Genomic DNA, 18,759 nt, shown 5'->3' on the forward strand with positions numbered 1-18,759 from the left:
GACTGTAATAATAATACAATGGATAGCAAGTTTTTAGATCTACCTCCTGGGGTTATAGGAAATTATAGTGACATGAAATTTTCAGATGATGAAAATGATGAGGTAGATCAATTTAAGACTGCAAGTGAAGTTGTTGATCCTTATGTAGTTGATTCTCCTACTGATGATATTGATATCAGTAGACTTTATACTAATTATGATGATTTGGTAGAAGAAGGAATTGAACTAGCTGTGAAAGGAAGTGTAGGCAACTGTGTTATGAGAGTAGTATCTCAAGAATCACTTCCTTTATTTCCACAACCCCTTGATACTTTAATAGTGGCCAAAATTGAACAAGTTGTGGATTAAAGTGTAGGGACTTATGCAGATATAGCAGAGCCCTAAGACACACCACCTTTAGTTGCACTTCCACCTGAGCCAAAACTAGTACTTAATTATGAAGAAGACACATCTGCCTGTTTAGAACTTTCACATACCTCTCTGAAATGCAAAGCAAGTATCACTAGTGATCTTTTAGAAAAATTTATAAAGGTACCCATCATTGATTTTATTGGATGTGATTCATCTTTTGATACATGCTCTATTAAAACTAATATTTTTATAGTTCTTTCTTATCTTTCTCTTGTATGGGAGGTGTGCTTTGTCTTTGCATGTGTAGATTTCACTTGGGCCAAAAATTGGAAGCTCAATCTGAACCGTCTTCGACCACCTGAGAGAACTTCCAAGAAGACAAAGATGGAGAGAGCGATGGTTCACTTTATATTTCCTATCATGAAAACTCTCTCCATAATAAGAGTCTTTGGTAAGAGGGTGTTGAAATATCTTACCCCTCCAAGAGAGAGATTTTGATGAGACTAATGAGTTGGTTAAGCTAATGACTAAAACAAGTGTTTCTTGGGAGGCAACCCAAGCTCTTTCCTATTTTTATTTTCGTACTTCCTTTCTTTTCTTTTTCATTGACTTAATTCCTCTACTTAATTTTTCTTATCTAATTTCTTTTTGTAGGTTTTAAAGTTGTAGAGAAATGTGAGCATCAAATAGAGGAGTATTTCCAAGCATATGGCGTAGCCTTAAAGCTAATCACTTGGTAACTTCTCTTACTTCAAAATCTCCTCCATATTATATTTCTAGTTTTCATTGGGACAATGAAAAGTTTAAGTATGGAGGAATGTGTTGGGTTGTAGTTTATCTTTGTACATTTCTTTTTGCATAATAATTTTTTTTAGTTGTATTATTCATCACATTATGACTGTTTGTTTCTTAATATAAAATACTAGCACGCTTATTCTAGATTTCATGTGACTTATTGGTTACTTATGGTGCTCGTATATTTAGTGATCTATATTTTCCTATCTATGTTAACATGAAGTGAGCAATGATTTTACTATAGAAGTTTGAGTGTTGGCCTTTTTTAAAGATTTCTTTACACTTTGCCTAGTTTTGATGGTAGATAACTCTGAAAATAGTCATGATTCATAAAACTGGACTAGTACTTGCATTTCTAAGGTGACCTCTTAATTATATTTTGGTTACTAGATAATCTCAAATCATGACTTGAAAAAATTAAAATCCTTGTATTTATATTTTTATATTTGCATATGTGTTAGTGCTACACTTTTAAAGTACAAAAAAAATCATATGAATAATGGATAAAAAATAGTTGTCGTGAATGAAAACTAACAATTTACCCCTTTAAAACTGAGTTAGGTTACTGGAGAAATAAATATTATATTTCTCTTGATTTTAAGTAGTCCTTTGAGATCTTGTGTAATCTTAGAGATATGAACTAAGTGTATGGCAGGTAAGTATCTATCACCATAAGTATAGGGAATATAACTTTATGATGACTTGACTAGGCTTTTAGAAATTAAAACTCGAAAAGCTTAGGCCACTATTGTGTTAGGGTCAAAATATACTAGGGGGTGAATAGCTCTTCGTGTGCTTGTCATCTTACTTCATGGTGATGATAGGTAGCAGAAAATACAAGAAACAAAAATACAACGCTAACACGAAGGATTTACTTGGTGTCCACCTCAAGAAGATGTGAATAATCCAAGGATCCACACATGACACACACTCTCCACTATGAAAACACTCCTTTACAGTAACTACCAAAGGCGGAGAAGCCTGTACAGGACTCACACACAAAGATACACAAGAAGAACAAAATACAAGCTGATAAAATAGTAAACCTTACAAGATTTACACGGTAGAAACCCTAGCTTGCCTTTCTTCTTGCTTGTTTTTACCTCTTGAACCTTGGAAGTGCACCAACACTTGTTTCCAAGAGCCTCCAAGAACTGGCTGTGAGCTGTTGTAACACCCCAAATTTCATGATTTGGAGTCCTAAAAGTCCTTATAAAAATCTAGAAATGCTTTAGAAAAATTCTAGAGATTTTTAGGAATTTTTAGAGTATTTTTATGTAATTTTTGGAGGTCGTTTAGTAGGGTTACAAAAAGAAAGAAGTTTTAAAAAAAAATAACGTTGAAGGTGAGATTCGAACCCACGACCTCGGGTCGGACTGACCCAAGCAAAACCGGCCCAACCAGCTGAGCTAAGCAAGTTATGTTAAATATATATGGTGCGAAATATTCTTAAGCCGTAGTTAGATAATAGGAAACCCTAGTATAAGAAAGGAATTGAGTTTCTTTTTTTTCAAAAACCTAGAAATTTCTCTCATAATTCCCAATCCCTCTTCTCACGCGGCGACGCCGACTTCGGCTCGGACGAAAACGCGAAGGAGTTTAGGGCATCCCTCCGACGGCCGACGAAGGCTTCCTTCCGACGAACCTTGCTGATTACAAGATCTTCTCGCCGAGGAGAAGCTGTGAGCACAAGAAAGGGACCGAGATTTTCATCTCTCCGAACCCTAGAGTTCTTCCCGTCGGTTGTAAGTTCAAGCAAATCACGGTGAGTTGCTTCTCACCTGCAGTAGGAGTTGTTCGAGCTTCGATTCGTTTTCATGGCTTTCGGATTCTTGTTGTCTTTTGGTTTTCGAAGCAAGTTTGAGGGGTTTTGTTTTGATGCTTACTGCCGTGAACCCTAAAGAAAGGAAGGGAAGGATTAGTTCAGTCCAAGCATGTGGAATTGTTAGATTCGGAAGTTAACAGATTGTTTAGTTTGTGGTTGCTCATTTCGGATTTTTGTGTTCTTGAATTTGAAGCATGCTGTAAATTCCGAAGCTTTTGATTTTGTGTTGCTGCCGTGAGGTTGTTCTGGTGCCAGGTAGTGCTATATGGTTTTAGTTTGGGAATTTTTGTGTAGCATACAAGATTTGAACAAGTTTCATATAGGTTTCAAGGTTTAGCAGATTTCAGTTTAAATCCTTTCTGTTTGTTATTTTAATAAGCATGTTCGGTTTACACAGAGCACGGTAAATCTCAGATTTTGTTGCACAGAAATTATGGTTAGGGATTTAGCCTCTCTTCCATGATTTCGGAACCTGTAGAATTTAGGTTTGGGTTCCTCTGTTTGCTGCTGTATTGAACTTGAGTTTTGCCTTACAAAGTGTCATGTATTGATCCATCTGATTATTATGTGTGGACACGAGTGGGTAAAGAATCACTAGCATGAACAGATTTTAATTTGTTTTCATGTTTACAGCAGGCACGAACAGATTTACATGTCTAGCAAGCACGAACAGATTTACATGTCTAGCAAACACGAACAGATTTAGTTGCCGTGAACCACAAAGAAAAATAAAAGAAAATAACTAAATGGAATAGATGAAGCCCTTGTAATTAGCATTGCAATTACATTCCAGTTACTTGAGTATGAGTTTCGGATAGTGAGGTTAAGCGATAAAAGAGGATTGTTAGTTGGAATGTTATGGGGTTGATGAGTTTTATTAAACTGCGATTTGAGGATTCGAGTTGTATTGTTCATGTTGGAAAGTCACAATTGTTTAAGTAGTTGTGCTCTAAGAAAGGCTAAGTTGAAGTATTGTAGGGATTTAGATTTCCTGTTTGATTTTGGAACATGTTGTACAAGATGGTTCCTAGGGCTTTAGTATCCTTCTTTGCTTTCGGAGGTGCAAGTAAATGGTCACAAACTCAGAATCCTTGAAGAAAATATGTCTACTAGTTGACCTTATTAGAATGTGTAAATCCTTATCAGTTTCTGTAAAGAATGAAACTATAAATTTTATTAATGAAGTCTACACAGGAAAACGTGTTGGTAAAAGATTACAGAAGGGCCATCCTTATTTAAGAATACAAACATTATTTATTCAAGGAATTTTACACTTTACTTCTAGTTACAAGAAGGATTCAAAGTTGTTAAACATGTTTTAGTAAGTTTAAAGAATCCAGAAAGTTTAAAGTCTGAAAAGAGAAGATTTTCAAATGTTTTACTCTAAGGTTCAGATGACAATAGTGAAAGTCTTATAGTTGCTAGGGAAGATTATAAGGAATCAAGGTTGTTTTATAACAATTTAGTACAATTAAAGGATGATTTATCACGCATGGTAGGAATTAAGGTTTCAGAAGAGAAGACTGCAAGATGTACCCCATTTCTAATGGAATAGCATTTAATTCAGTAGGATGCTACAGTAAGCATCTAAATAGCACAGTGAATGCAGTAAGAAGCATTTAATTCAGCTTATATAGTCTTGCTACAGCTTTTATGGACTAGATGTCCAATGGGTGGGCTCCCACAGTCGCCTCTAGGTTCAGATAACCTAGTAAAAGCAAGATAAGAAAATTAGCTATGAAATCAGTATTTTATTTTCAGCAATGGCACTGTACTAGATTAGATATCCATTGGATTGGGCTCCCACAGTCGTCCCTAGGTTTAGATAACATAGTAAACCCTACTAGACTCGGAACTTGCAATCCCGGGTTTAGTTAGGGATGCGCGCACAGCAAGTACAGTTGCCGGGCCCATCAGCAGCATGATTATTATTTTGATCTATTATGTAAATAGTTTTCAAAACTTCACAAATTAGTTATGTGAATACAAGTTAGACTCAGTTTAGCATTAATTAGTTCAGATTATGTATTAGTTCAGTTTCCTGTTGATACACATGATAGTTCCATAATTAGCTATACATGTTTAGTATTTCAGTTAGCATGATTTCTTTGCTATTTATGAGCATGATTAGCTATACATGTTTAGTATTTCAGTTAGTTAGATTTCTTTGCTATTTATGAGCATGATTAGCTTTACATGTTAGCTTTTCAGTTAGTTCCTTTGCTATTTATGAGCATGAGTAGCTTTACATGTTAGCATTCAGTTTTAGCATGTTTTTATTCATATACATGCATATCGAGTTTTTGTGAGTAGATAGCGCTCACTAAGCTTTATGCTTATAGACTGCATTTCCTCCTACTGCAGATAAAGGAAAAGCTAAAATATGAAAGGAAGGCGACAAGGAGATGCTGTGACGGTGTGTGATGCCAGGACTATGGAGAGATCATGAGTTTGCTAAGGAAACTGTCAAGACTCCTTTTGAGTTTTCTTTCAGTTATTAAGTTGATAGAGATTGTATTAGTTGTTTCCTTTGTCTATGTTGATTAATTGAGTCTATTCCGCATTGTTAGTTGAGTTATTTCCTATTGTTGGAGCTATATAGTTTCCTATTGCTAGAATAGTTTCTTTTTAGTGTCGTGTTATTATACTGCGTGGTTGTGAAAAATATGTTCCAGCCGCCTGTGGCTGTGTATATAGTGTTTGTATCCCAGTTTGGGGTCACCGGTACAGGGGAGACTCTGCCGAAATTTTTCGGTAGGGATTTCTCGAAGTTAAGTAGCGTACCGGTTAAGTAGAGTTAGTAGTCAAGTAGCGTCCACCTTTAGAGAATAGTAGTAGTGTAGAAAGGTGGGTCGTTACAGCTGTGGAGAAATCGCTATGAAGATCAGAGATGAATCGGACAAAGTTGTGCTGAAGAAGACGCTCGCAACAACTTTATCCACACCAACGGTCGGATCTCAATCGATTGAGTTGCTCTCAATCGATTGGGAAGGCTTTGGATCGATCGGTCAATCAATCCAGAGCGCCTCTGTGCTCTCGAAAATCATTTGAATTAATTGTCCAATCGATTCAACATGTCTCGCGTGATTTCTAGGTCTATCGCGCGATTTTCCATCCTCCCAATCGATCGCCCGATTGATTGGAAGCTCCCAATCGATCACTTGATTGATTGGAGGCTCCCAATTGATCAGGTGATCGATTGGGAGAGGCTTTTGTCGCGGCACCAGTCCAATCGATCAGCTGATCGATTGGACATGATTCAATCGATCGGTTGATCGATTGAATCAACTTAATTTTCCCCCAAGCCCCTAAAACCCAACATCCGGTCAACCATGACCTGTTGGGACATCATGCCTAGCATCCGGTTATCCTCAACCTACTAGGACTTTCTCACCAAGTGTCCGGTCAATTTGTTTGACCCATTTGGACTTTTTCTCCTCGTGCCAAGTGTCCGGTCAACCTGGACCCACTTGGACTTACCATCTCATGCCAAGTGTCCGGTCCTCCATGACCCACTTGGACTTCCTTTCATCAGATGTTTGGTCACCCTTGACCTATCTGGATTTTCTCTTGCCAAGTATCCGACCAATCCTTTGACCTACTTGGACTTCCAAACACCAAGTATCCGATCAACCTTGACCCGCCTAGATTTTCACATGCCTGACTTTACTCACCAGGACTTTCCTTTTGCCTAGCTTCAATCACTAGGACTTCTCATCTACCTGACTTGACTCACCAGGACTTTCACCTAGCTTCACTCACTAGAGTTTTCACCTGTCTTCACTCACCAGGATTTTCCCACTATTCGGCTTCACTCACCGAGACTTTCACCTAGTTTCACTCACTAGAATTTTCCAACTGCCTAACTTCACTCACTAGGTCTTTCACCTGGCTTCACTCACCAGGATTTTCCTTCTACCTAGCTTTACTCACTAAGTCTTTCACCTGGCTTCACCCACCAGGATTTTCCTTTCTATCTAGCTTCACTCACTAGGACTTCCCAATCAAGTATCCGGTCAATGTTGACCTACTTGACTCTTCTTCACACTCAGACTGGTCAAACCCTAACCAGAGGGGAATTGCTCCAGCAATCTCCCTAATCGGATGATTGCACCTGCAATCTCCACGTATTATCTGTATTGTCAAACATTGAAACCCAAACATCAAGACTCAAGCTTGAGCCAATTCAAGCTTAGTCAACCAGGTCAACCTTGACCCAAGGATATTGTACTAACAATCTTCCCCTTTTTGTTGTTTGACAATACCTTTAAGTTAGGATAATCTCATAGCCTCAACTTCCTTCATGCCAATGTATGAATGAGGGTTCCCTTCATTCTCCCCCTTTCTTAGAGGGCAAACTCCCTCTTAAGGTAATGAAGGCCTAACTTAAATCACACATTCTCCCCCTATTGGCATACATAAAAAACTCTCCCCCTGAAGAGTTACTCACGGTTGTTCACAACTTCACTCATTGTGTTCAACATGATAATGAAGGTCCCATACCCTTCATTATCTCCAATGCTCACCCTTGAGCATTAACCAATTCAACAATGAATGTTTCATACCCTTCATTATCCTTAAATGCTCACCCTTGAGCATGAACAATCAAAACAATGAAGATTTACTCTCTCCATTGTGTTTAAAATGCTCAACCTTGAACATTTACACTAAGAAAGGTTAACCACCTTCCAAGGTTTATGAAACATAATGTTCATGTCCTTAAAAAGTGACTCCCCTAAATACATGCTTCAAACTTCTGTCATTGCATTAACAATGACTTGGAATCCCTAAATCTTTAGGAAACTCATATTTAGAAGTTTTGAGATTCAAAAATTCAATAATGAAACCAAACCTCAACCTAAACTTCTACTTAGTCCCCCTTAACAAATCCATCCTATTTTCATCGTGAAAACTCTCCCTAAATGTATACAAATGTGTGTTAAGGGGTTAGGAATGGTTTCCTAGGCTAAAAATGGTTTAAAATGCTGAAATAAGGCTTTCCCAGCCAAAATCAGCATTCCTAATCGATTGGGGTTGGGTCCCGATCGATTGAAACTCGTTCAATCGATCCATGGATCAATTCATGCACTGTGAATCGATCGAAGAATCGATTCAGCAAGGTTCTACTCACGTAAAATACCTTCTCAATCGATCGCCCGATCGATTGAGACACTTCAATCGATCGGGTGATCGATTGAAGCACTGAAATTCTGAAATTTTATTTCAGTGAATTTCAGAAACCCCCCAAAAATTCTACAAAATTCTAAAAATATGAAAATTCATGTAGATATTACTTAGGGTATATACTATCAAGGAAAAATAGTTTTCTATGAAAATACTTCCTAATTTCAAAGATTGACATAAACTTGAAAACTTGTAAAAACTTTAGTGTTTTCTTCTAGTTTATGTCTAACTTCTCAATGATGATTACTATCAAAAGATAGCCTTCACCAAGGTTTTCCAAAAGTATTTAAAAATATTTTTTAAAACCAATATCCAATCATATTCTTTGGGCTCAATGCACATGACTTGTATATTAGCTTTCCTAATGATTGGAAAACACATAACTATGTGTTTTGATGAACCTAAAACTCAAAAGAATGCACTAAATCAACATCTTGAGTTTCGTTCATCGTTCTAACATCTCACTTGTATCTAATGTGCACTAAAACACTTACAAGTCACCTTATAAGTCTTTGTAAGATGTAAAGTTTGGTTTTGCCCTAAACTAGGGATCGTGCATTTTTATCTAGGCATTTTAATAATTTTGAACATCCATCAAGGATGTTACTTGTTAATAAATGTCATTTGTCCTTAATTGCAAGGAATTAGAAGTGATGCATGATGAGTTATGGCATACATCAAAATGAATAATTTTTAAAAGAAAATTTACTATAACTACATGATGTATATATGACATGACATGGTATTTTTGTTGTTTTTCATAATAAAGCATGAATGCTAAATATGATGTCATGGCATATGATGGGCAAACAAAGTATGGTAGTTTGACTTAAATAAAGTACCTAGATTATCTATCTAAGTGTCCTTAAATACTTAGCTAAACCTAAAATTAACCAAAATATCCCTTTATTTACTCATGAAAATGCTAAAATCTAAATTGGCATTTCTTTAACCCATGATTAAATTGCGCCAATTAAAATTAAACATATTTCCTCAAGGTTTGGCACACTTTACTCTTTCGAAGAGTAATCATTTAAAATTAAATCCTAACTTGCCCTTAACTTTTTAAGAAAATGCCAAAACCCAACTTGGTATTTCTTACACTTCTCCCAATTGTGCCAATTTAAATTGAATTCAAATTCCTCAAGTTTTGACACATTTTACTCTTCCAAAGAGTAAACAAGTAATCTATTTCATTTTTAAAGGTTAATAAAAACCTTGAAAATGCTCTTCGAGTGTCAATTTCATCAAGGATGGATTAACTATCCTTCCAATTAGAATTGACACTCTTTAACCCATCTACGGGTAGAGAAAATGCTCCTTGGAACCCAAAACCTACTGGTGTTCCTTGGATGTTCTAGGTACTCACTAGGGATAACTTCCCTAGATACCTTCTTATGACCCTTTTAGGCTTCCTAGAAGCCTTGGTTACTTCCTCTAGGTCAATTCTAGGGATTGCTTCCCTTGTGACCTTCTTAGTGACTTTATTAGACTTCTTAGAAGTGCTAGTCACATTTGTCGTAAAAATACTCTTAGGGATAACTTTCCTAGTATTTTTGACTTGACCACTAGACCTAGACTTGATTCCATAGCTATATGAAACTCTATGGTAAGAAGGCACATCCTTTTTAATTTTAGGTTTGTATCCCAAACCTCTATGACCCTTGGATGACTTTTATAGTCCTAGACCTAGGTTTTGATTCTTGGACCCTTGTATTTCATTTGTAATTTTTTTAAGGGTCCTCCCTAATTTATCAAGTCTTGACCTCAAGACTTGATTTTCTTTCCGTAACACCTCAACCTTAGATTTGTAACGACCACCCTTCTTACTACTACTACTCTCTAAGGATGATCGTTACTTAACTATTAACTCTACTTAACCGGTATGATTAAAAATCCTCGAAGAAACCCTACCGAAAAATTTCGACAAAGTCTCCCCTGTACCGGTGACCATAATCATTAATACATAACATAATATACACAGCCACAGGCGGCTGGAACACATATCAAACACACAAAAGGAATAACATCACCACGCAGTTTAATGAAATCAAATCATGCAAGTAATGAATAGCGGAAACATACAAATAACTAACAGCGGAAGACTAAATGACTCATCTAATACATTCTTAATAAATGACAATCTTAATAAATTCTTAAACTAAGTCCCAAGGCTTCCATAGTCCTGGCATCACACACCATCCGCGCCACCTTGTCGCCTTCCTTGCTAAATCTTTTCTTTTCCTTTATCTGCAGTAAGAGGAAGTGTAGTCTATAAGCAAAATTTGCTTAGTAAGCGCTATCTAACTCACAAAATCACGAATGTGCATGTATACGAAAAGAACTAGAAACTATATGCTCTAAAAAGAGATAAAGTATAAACATAACTGCTCATGTCAAACTAATAGCAAAGAAAAGCTAAGGAATCTACTCATGTAATTCTAATAGTTAATCATGCTGCTCATCTAATAGGTAAACATGAAAACTACTCATCTACTAGATAAACATGGTAGAATAAGGAACTAAACTTACTGATTTTTAGAACCATATGAAACTTATTTCATTTGTTCTAACTTAATCTTTAATACTTTATGTTTATGTAAAACTCGTTTTACTTGTTCAAAAACTTATACTTATAATACTTCAAAATAATAATCAACTTCTTCTTGGGCCCAGGCGTAGTACCATCTTATGCGCGTTCCCTAATAGGTTGGGGTAGCGAGCCACCAATCCTAAAAGAGCAGACCTCGGTCTACCAGGGCCAAGACCTCGGAATTGGACACCTGGATTTGTTTAACGACAACCTCGGAAGTCGGGTACTAGCCTCTTCTTAAAAGTAAAATACTTATAATCTTAATTACTTCTTCTTTAAATGCCTTGGCATTTTAATAGGCACCTTGTGTGCCAAAAATCCCTAAAGTCTTGACTTTGGGATCTACTTAAGGCCTCGGCTTTTTCTTTCTTTTCTTTATCTTTCTTATACTTTTCTTTATCTTTCTTATATTTTTCTTTATCTTTCTTATACTTTTCTTAAACCCAAAATACTGTTAGGGTATCTTTCGTATGCATCTATGAATGAAACTAACTATGTAACACATAATCATGCATAGAATACAAAAGAAATCTGCACATACAATACTTATCAAAATCTGCACTAATGCTTATGAAATCTGCTTAATAAAAATCTGCATATATACTTATAAAAATCTGCATACTAGCTTAACAAAATCTGCGCTTGCTTAACAGAAATTCTGCAAAGAAACTTAACAAAAGAAACATATTCTGGCTAGTACAGATTTTCATCGTCTCTCAAACTTCCTTTCCATAATATGACTAATACACAGCTTATCTGGAATTCACTCAATAAAGATATTATAACTCGTAATCCATTTAAAATTCCAGAATCAGCCAAGCACAGATGTTATCCATATACACTCCTTAGCACAATACAATGGTATTACACCTGCACTAAATTCTGCACTACAAGGATATCTCCCAAACCTAAAGATTTTAATACATATAAACTGTACTCAATCATTTCTTAACCTCCTTAATAACATGCTTCAAAAGAGAACTGCTAACTTAAACACTCCCTAAATTGAATGCTCATGATGTTAATACAAGTAAAACCGTATAGCACAGGAAATAAAACTTGCTGCTCATGATATTTATAGGCTGTTCAAAACTGAATGGCACAAAAGAACTAGATCCGAAACCAGAAATAAGGTTGTTCATAATCAATGAGGTGGCAAAGAACTAAAATCTGCAGTGCTAAATGCAAGGCTGCTCAAGCTTACCGAATCATTAACAAAGGAAGTCTAAACAACAAGTATCTAAAGTTAACACTGCATGCTTTAAACTAGAACAGATCTAAAACCATTCAAATCCCTTCTCCTCTTCTTTATCAACCCACGACAGCAACCCAAAAGCAAGAATCCAACACAACCTTAAAACTAAATTATGCAACATTAATTGCAACCCAAGAAGAAGGTACAGATATATTCAACACATTAACAAACTGGACTACGTGCTCAAATAATTAATCCTCTTCTCATTTTCCTGATGAAATCCACGACAACCAAAAGAATCCAGCAAATTTGCTACTGAAACCTAAAAATCTTAATTGTTCTCTATGCTCTTTGTCTAAAACAACAAAACCCAAAATCCAGCTACAAAGTTTGGAGGTAAAACGCTTGCATACTTGAACTTTACCATTCATGTTCCTCCTTAAACCTCACGGCAGCAAACTCAACCCACAAACTTCACCGAAAATTCGAAAACAAAAGGAAAAAAAATTCGGAGCTATCCTACTGCAGGTGAGTAGCGACTTACATTGCGTTCTTGAATCTCACAGCCGACCAAGAAGCTTTTAGGGTTTCGGGTGAGCTCTCAACGATTCCTTTGTGTCCACATGTTCTCTTCGACGGGAGGGCTTGAATTCGAGAAGAGCTTGTGGAGAAATCCCTTTGGCCGACCGCCGGAGAGACCCTTGCTTCCCTCTTTTCGTTTTCGCCCAAGTAGCCTTCGCCGACGCCGACGCCGACGCCGTTCGTGAGGGAGAGGAGAGAAAATTAGGGCACGACAATCACGCCCTAAGTTCTCCTTTTAATACTCCATTATTCCATTAACCAACTACTACTTATATAAAATCCACTCCTTCCTTAATCAGCAAAGTCCGCTGGCCCAGTTGGTTGGCTGCGTTCTGCTTAGGGCGCAGCTCGCGGGTTCGAATCCCAGCTGTAACGACCACCCTTCTTACTACTACTACTACTCTCTAAGAGTGACCGTTACTTATCTACTACTCTACTTAACCGATTTTTTAAAAATCTCTAGGAAAACCCTACCGAAAAATTTCGGCAGAGTCTCCCCTGTACCGGTGACCATTTCCCATAATACAAGCATAATATACTCAGTCACAGGCGGCTGGAACATATATCTTCACAACCACGCAGTATAATATCACAAATAAAAGAAGGAAACTACCCTATCAATAGCAAACATTAATATCACTCCATCAATAGAACCCAACTACAAACGCGGAATAAACTTAATTACAATATTGACTCATAATAGCATTAAAAGAAAACTAAAGAACTCTAAACAGAAAAGTCTTAATAATTCCTTAGCAAACTCTTGATCTCCCCATAGTCCAGCCATCACACACCTTCATCACCACCACCATGTCGCCTTCCTTGCTAAATCTTTTCCTTTCCTTTATCTGCAATAGGAGGAATTGCAGTCTATAAGCATAAAGCTTAGTGAGCGCTATCTACTCACAAAAACTCGATATGCATGTATATAAATAAAAACATGCTAAAACTGAATGCTAACATATAAAACTACTCATGCTCATATATAGCAAAGGAATCATGCTAACTGAAATACTAAACATGTATAGCTAATCATGCTCATAAGAATGAAACTATAAAAGAAACATACTAAACATGTAAAGCTACTAAACATGTAAAGCTACTAAACATGTAAAACTTCTAAACATGTAAAACTACTAAACATGTAAAGCTAAACAGGTTGAATAATCTAGTAGCAAGGAAACAATTGAAACTACTACTGCATGCTTCAAATAACAAGAAAACTAACTTTCTAATTCTAGACAGATTTGAAGCTCGTTTCATTTGTTTCAAAACTTATACTTTAATACTTCAAAATAATAATAAACTTCTTTTGGGCCCGGCATTGTACCAACTTTTTGCGCGCATCCTTAATAAGAGTCGAGGTAGCTAATCCCGAAACTACTAAGGAACTTCTAGGCCTTGTGCCTAGGGGCATCTTGGAGCCCATCCCTTGGACCTTGTGTCCGGTACATGCCCTTTAAAAGTAAAATACTTTCTTTTTAACTATAACTTCTTTATACTTGCCCTTACTTGGCATTTAAGCAAACACCTTGTGTGCGCTTTTGATATTCAATCTTCTGGAATTGAAATCAAGTCTAGACCTTGGTCTTTCTTACTTATAGTTACTCAAAAACAGAAACTTATGCTTATGAAATAGCAAAGAACTAATAATTGCATGCTCAAGATATACTAACTGTAATTAAACAGAAACAAACTGCTTTCTGGAAATTAGAGGTTGTTCATATGACAATTTATTCTAATCAACAAGAATTCTATGAGCTAAATGCAACTAAAAATCTGCTCATGCTTCATTAATTGTGCACGCCTACTGCTACACAATGAAAACTAGATGTTTGATACAAAAATCTGAAGCCAACAGGAGCCAATTCCACAACACAAGAACCTCTCCAATAAGATTAATCTTGCACACATGGAAATCTTCAATAAACAAGCACAGTATCAAATCTGAATATGATAAAACCTGATAAAACACTTAAAACGAGTGAGATTATAAGTTGCCATTTCTGTCCAAAAACTCATACAGCACAACCAAAATAAATACAGCTCCAACAAAACTCAAATCTGGTTCTATAATTGCATGGGAACAGATGTAAACTAGTTTGGGAAACAAACAATATAATAGCATCACTACCAACTTATAGAAAGCAGTAATTGAACTAGTTTATGTTAGCCTTGGGAACCTAATACTAACATAGTTTATTCCTCACACTTATACTGATTTATTAAGTTTATTCATGTCAACTAGTCTGACAATCTAGTTCACAAGTATTAAACTAGATTTATTCCTTGATGTTTATTTATAGATGCTGTCTTATTAATTAGATGTGCTTGATCTGTAGTAAGGTTCACGGTGAAAGAGAAACTTGCTGTAAACCATTTGCTACTGGAAACCTAGAATCCTAATTGTTCTTCATGCTCATTGCTTAGGACAACAAACTCCGAACTGCACAGCAACTCACGGAAACAACATGAATTCTGTACAACACAAACCGAAAGTAAGGAAAACAAATCAAAACTCGGAACTACTCCTACAACAACTCAGTGAAACAAAATCACCCAGTCCGAATGAATCTACCTAAAATCAAACTACAAATTCCGAAAGCAAACAAAGAAGAATCAAAGCTCGCGTAACTACTCCTACTGCAGGTGAGAAGCAACTCACTTTCGGTTCTTGGACTTACAACCGAAGAAGAGAACTCTAAAGCTTCTAGGGTTCGGAGAAGGTGAAGATCTCGGCGATTCCTTCCTTTCCGCGTGTTCTCCTTGATGAGGAGAGCTCGGATCCGCAAGAGCTCGTAGAAATCCCCTTCGGCCGACCGTCGGAGACGAAGCTAGGGCTTCGTTTTCCTTCGCTCGACAGAATCGGAACACGCACGGGATAGAAGAAGGGAGAAGAGATGGAATTTTAGGGCTCGGGAAAATACTTAACCCTTTATAACCTAGGTTTTATCTCTGCCCTTTACAATAACTTAAATACATCTCGCTACATTCTTGGGTAACAAATCACGCACAGCCCAGTTGGTCAGCTAGCCTTTTAACCAAATCAAAGGTTTGGGCTTCGATTCCTCCGCCGCGCACTTTTATTCCAATTTATTTTAAACGTTCCAACTATAGCTTAAATCTATTTCTCTCCATACTTGGTTAACAAAACCCGCGTAGCTCAGCTGGTTGGGCCGGTTTTGCTTGGGTCAGTCCGACCCGAGATCGTGGGTTCGAATCTCACCTTCAACATTTTTTTTAAAAACTTCTTTCTTTTTGTAACCCTACTAAACGACCTCCAAAAATTACGTAAAAATACTCTAAAAATTCCTAAAAATCTCTAGAATATTTTAAAAGTATTTCCAAATATTTTTATGGACTTTATAACTTGAAATAGGGAAAATTGGGTCGTTACAATTCCCCATACCTTATAAAAAGTTCGTCCTCGAACTTAGAATAGCTCTGGATACTTTTGTCTCATACTGTCCTCCCGCTCCCAAGTGACTTCCTCGTGCTTCTGGTTCTGCCAGATAACCTTCACTAGTGGCACTTCTTTATTTCTTAGTCTCTTGACCGCTCTGTCCACTATCTGTGTAGGTCTGCTCTCATAACTAAGATCCTCTTGGATCTGCACTGACTGAGGCTGAATCACTTGGCTCGGTCATGAAGACACTTCTTTAGCATGGAGACATGAAATACATTGTGTATTGCTGACATGTCTTGTGGTAAATCCAGCTTGTAAGCTACTTTCCCAATCCTTTCTGTGATCAGGTAAGTCCCTACATAACGAGGACTTAATTTGCCCTTCTTGCCAAATCTCATCACTCCCCTCATAGGAGCGACCTTGAGAAAGACCGAATCCCCTACTTGGAATTCAAGCGGCCTACGGCGTGTGTCAGCATAACTCTTCTGTCTACTCTGGGCAGTCTCAATTCTCTATCTGATCTTCTGGATAGCCTGAGTAGTCTCATCTATCAGTTCTGTCTGAATGCCCAGCTCCACTTCCATTTCTCTTCTTTCACCTGCTTCTTGCCAGCAAATGGGTGATCTGCACTTCCTGCCATACAACGCTTCATATGGTGTCATTTTGATGGTGGCCTGATAGCTATTGTTGTAGGCAAATTCAGCTAAGCACAGGTACTTGCACCAACTTCCCTTGAAATCTAGTGCACTAGCTCTGAGCATATCTTCTAGAATCTGATTTACTCGCTCTGTCTGTCCATCAGTCTGTGGATGGAAAGCTGTGCTGAACTTGAGTTTGGTGCCTAGTGCATTCTGAACACACTCCCAAAAGTGAGAGGTGAAGCGCCCATCTCTATCAGACACAATAGATTTGGGAACTCCATGAAGTCTGATCACTTCCTTAACATATAACTGTGCCAACTGCTCTATAGAGTGGGACACCTTGATGGCTAGAAAATGAGCAGACTTGGTCAATCTGTTCACTATCACCCATATCGCATCATATCCATTTGTGGTTCTTGGGAGACCTGTTATGAAGTCCATGGATATGTCTCCCCACTTCCACTCTGGTATAGGAAGAGGCTGTAGAACTCCTCCTGGTCTCTGGTGTTCTGCTTTGACCCTCTGACATGTCAGGCAGGTACTGACATATTTAGCTACATCTCTTTTGAGTCCAGACCACCAGAATCTTTGTTTCACGTCTTGATACATCTTGATAGAACCAGGATGCATGGAATAAGGTGTACTATGAGCTTCTTCTAAAATTTTATTTCTCAGCTCTTCGTCATTGGGAACACAAAGGCGACTCCCCTGATAAAGAATTCCACTGTCTGATACTCGAAACTCCGAATTTCCTTCTTCCTGTATCCCTTGCTTTATCTTTTGGATATCAGGATCTTCACTTTGCTTTCTCTGTATATCCTCAAGTAGGGTTGACTCTAAGGTCAATGCAGAGAGTTGCCCATAAATAATTTTCATTCCAAAATCTGATAACTCCTTCTGCAGTGGTAGGGCTAATGATGACAAAGACATCAGGGATGCACTGGATTTTCTGCTTAGGTAGAGAATTTCACAGTCATAATCTTTGACCAACTCTAGTCACCTACGATGTCTCATGTTTAAGTCCTTCTGAGTGAAGAAGTACTTAAGACTCTGATGGTCTGTGAAGATTCTGCACTGGACTCCATACAGGTAGTGTCGCAAGAGTTTCAGTGCAAAGACCACAGCTGCCAGCTCAAGATCATGAGTGGGGTAGTTCTTCTCGTAGTCTTTGAGTTGCCTGGAAGCATAAGCTATAACTTTTCCTTCCTGCATGAGTACAGCTCTTAAGCCCATCTTGGAAGCATCACTGTAGATGTCAAAACTCTTGTCACTCTCTGGAACAGTCAGAATGGGAGCACTGGTCAGTCTCTTCTTGAGTTCTTGAAAACTCTGCTCACATTTGTCTGACCATTCAAACTTCTTGTTCTTCCTGGTGAGGGCTGTAAGTGGAGAGGCTATTCGGGAAAAGTCTTCCACGAATTTCCTGTAATACCCAGCTAAACCAAGGAAGCTTCTGATCTCCCTGGCATTCTTGGGTCTCTTCCAATTGCTGACCGCTTCTACTTTGGCTGGATCCACTTGAATGTCTTCTTTAGAAACGATATGACCTAGAAACGCCACCTGCTCCAACCAGAACTCGCACTTTGAGAATTTAGCATAGAGCTGCTTTTGCTGAAGGGTCTGCAGGACTATTCTCAAGTGCGTGTCATGCTCCTCTGAAGTTCTGGAATAGACTAGAATGTCATCGATGAACACAATGACAAACTTGTCAAGGTATTCTCTGAACACTCTATTCATCAAGTCCATGAAGACTGCAGGTGCATTAGTCACACCAAAAGGCATGACTATGAATTCGTAGTGTCCGTATCTGGTCCTGAAAGCCGTTCTGGGTATATCCTTTTCCTTCACTTTCAACTGATGGTACCCAGAGCGCAGGTCTATCTTGGAGAACACTGTTGCCCCTCTCAACTGATCAAATAGTTATCGATCTTGGGAAGGGGTACTTGTTCTTGATTGTCACTTGATTCAAAGCTCTGTAATCTATGCACATCCGCATAGATCCATCTTTCTTCTAGACAAACAACACAGGAGCTCCCCAAGGTGAGTGACTAGGGCGAATGGAGCCTTTGTCAAGTAACTCCTGTAGTTGTGCTTGTAACTCTTTCAACTCTGCTAGAGACATGCGATACGGAGCTTTTGAAATTGGACCGGTACCAGGAACCAGTTCAATCTCAAACTCCACTTCTC

Source organism: Zingiber officinale, chromosome 1A, assembly GCF_018446385.1.
Source record: "Zingiber officinale cultivar Zhangliang chromosome 1A, Zo_v1.1, whole genome shotgun sequence".
NCBI lineage: Eukaryota > Viridiplantae > Streptophyta > Magnoliopsida > Zingiberales > Zingiberaceae > Zingiber > Zingiber officinale.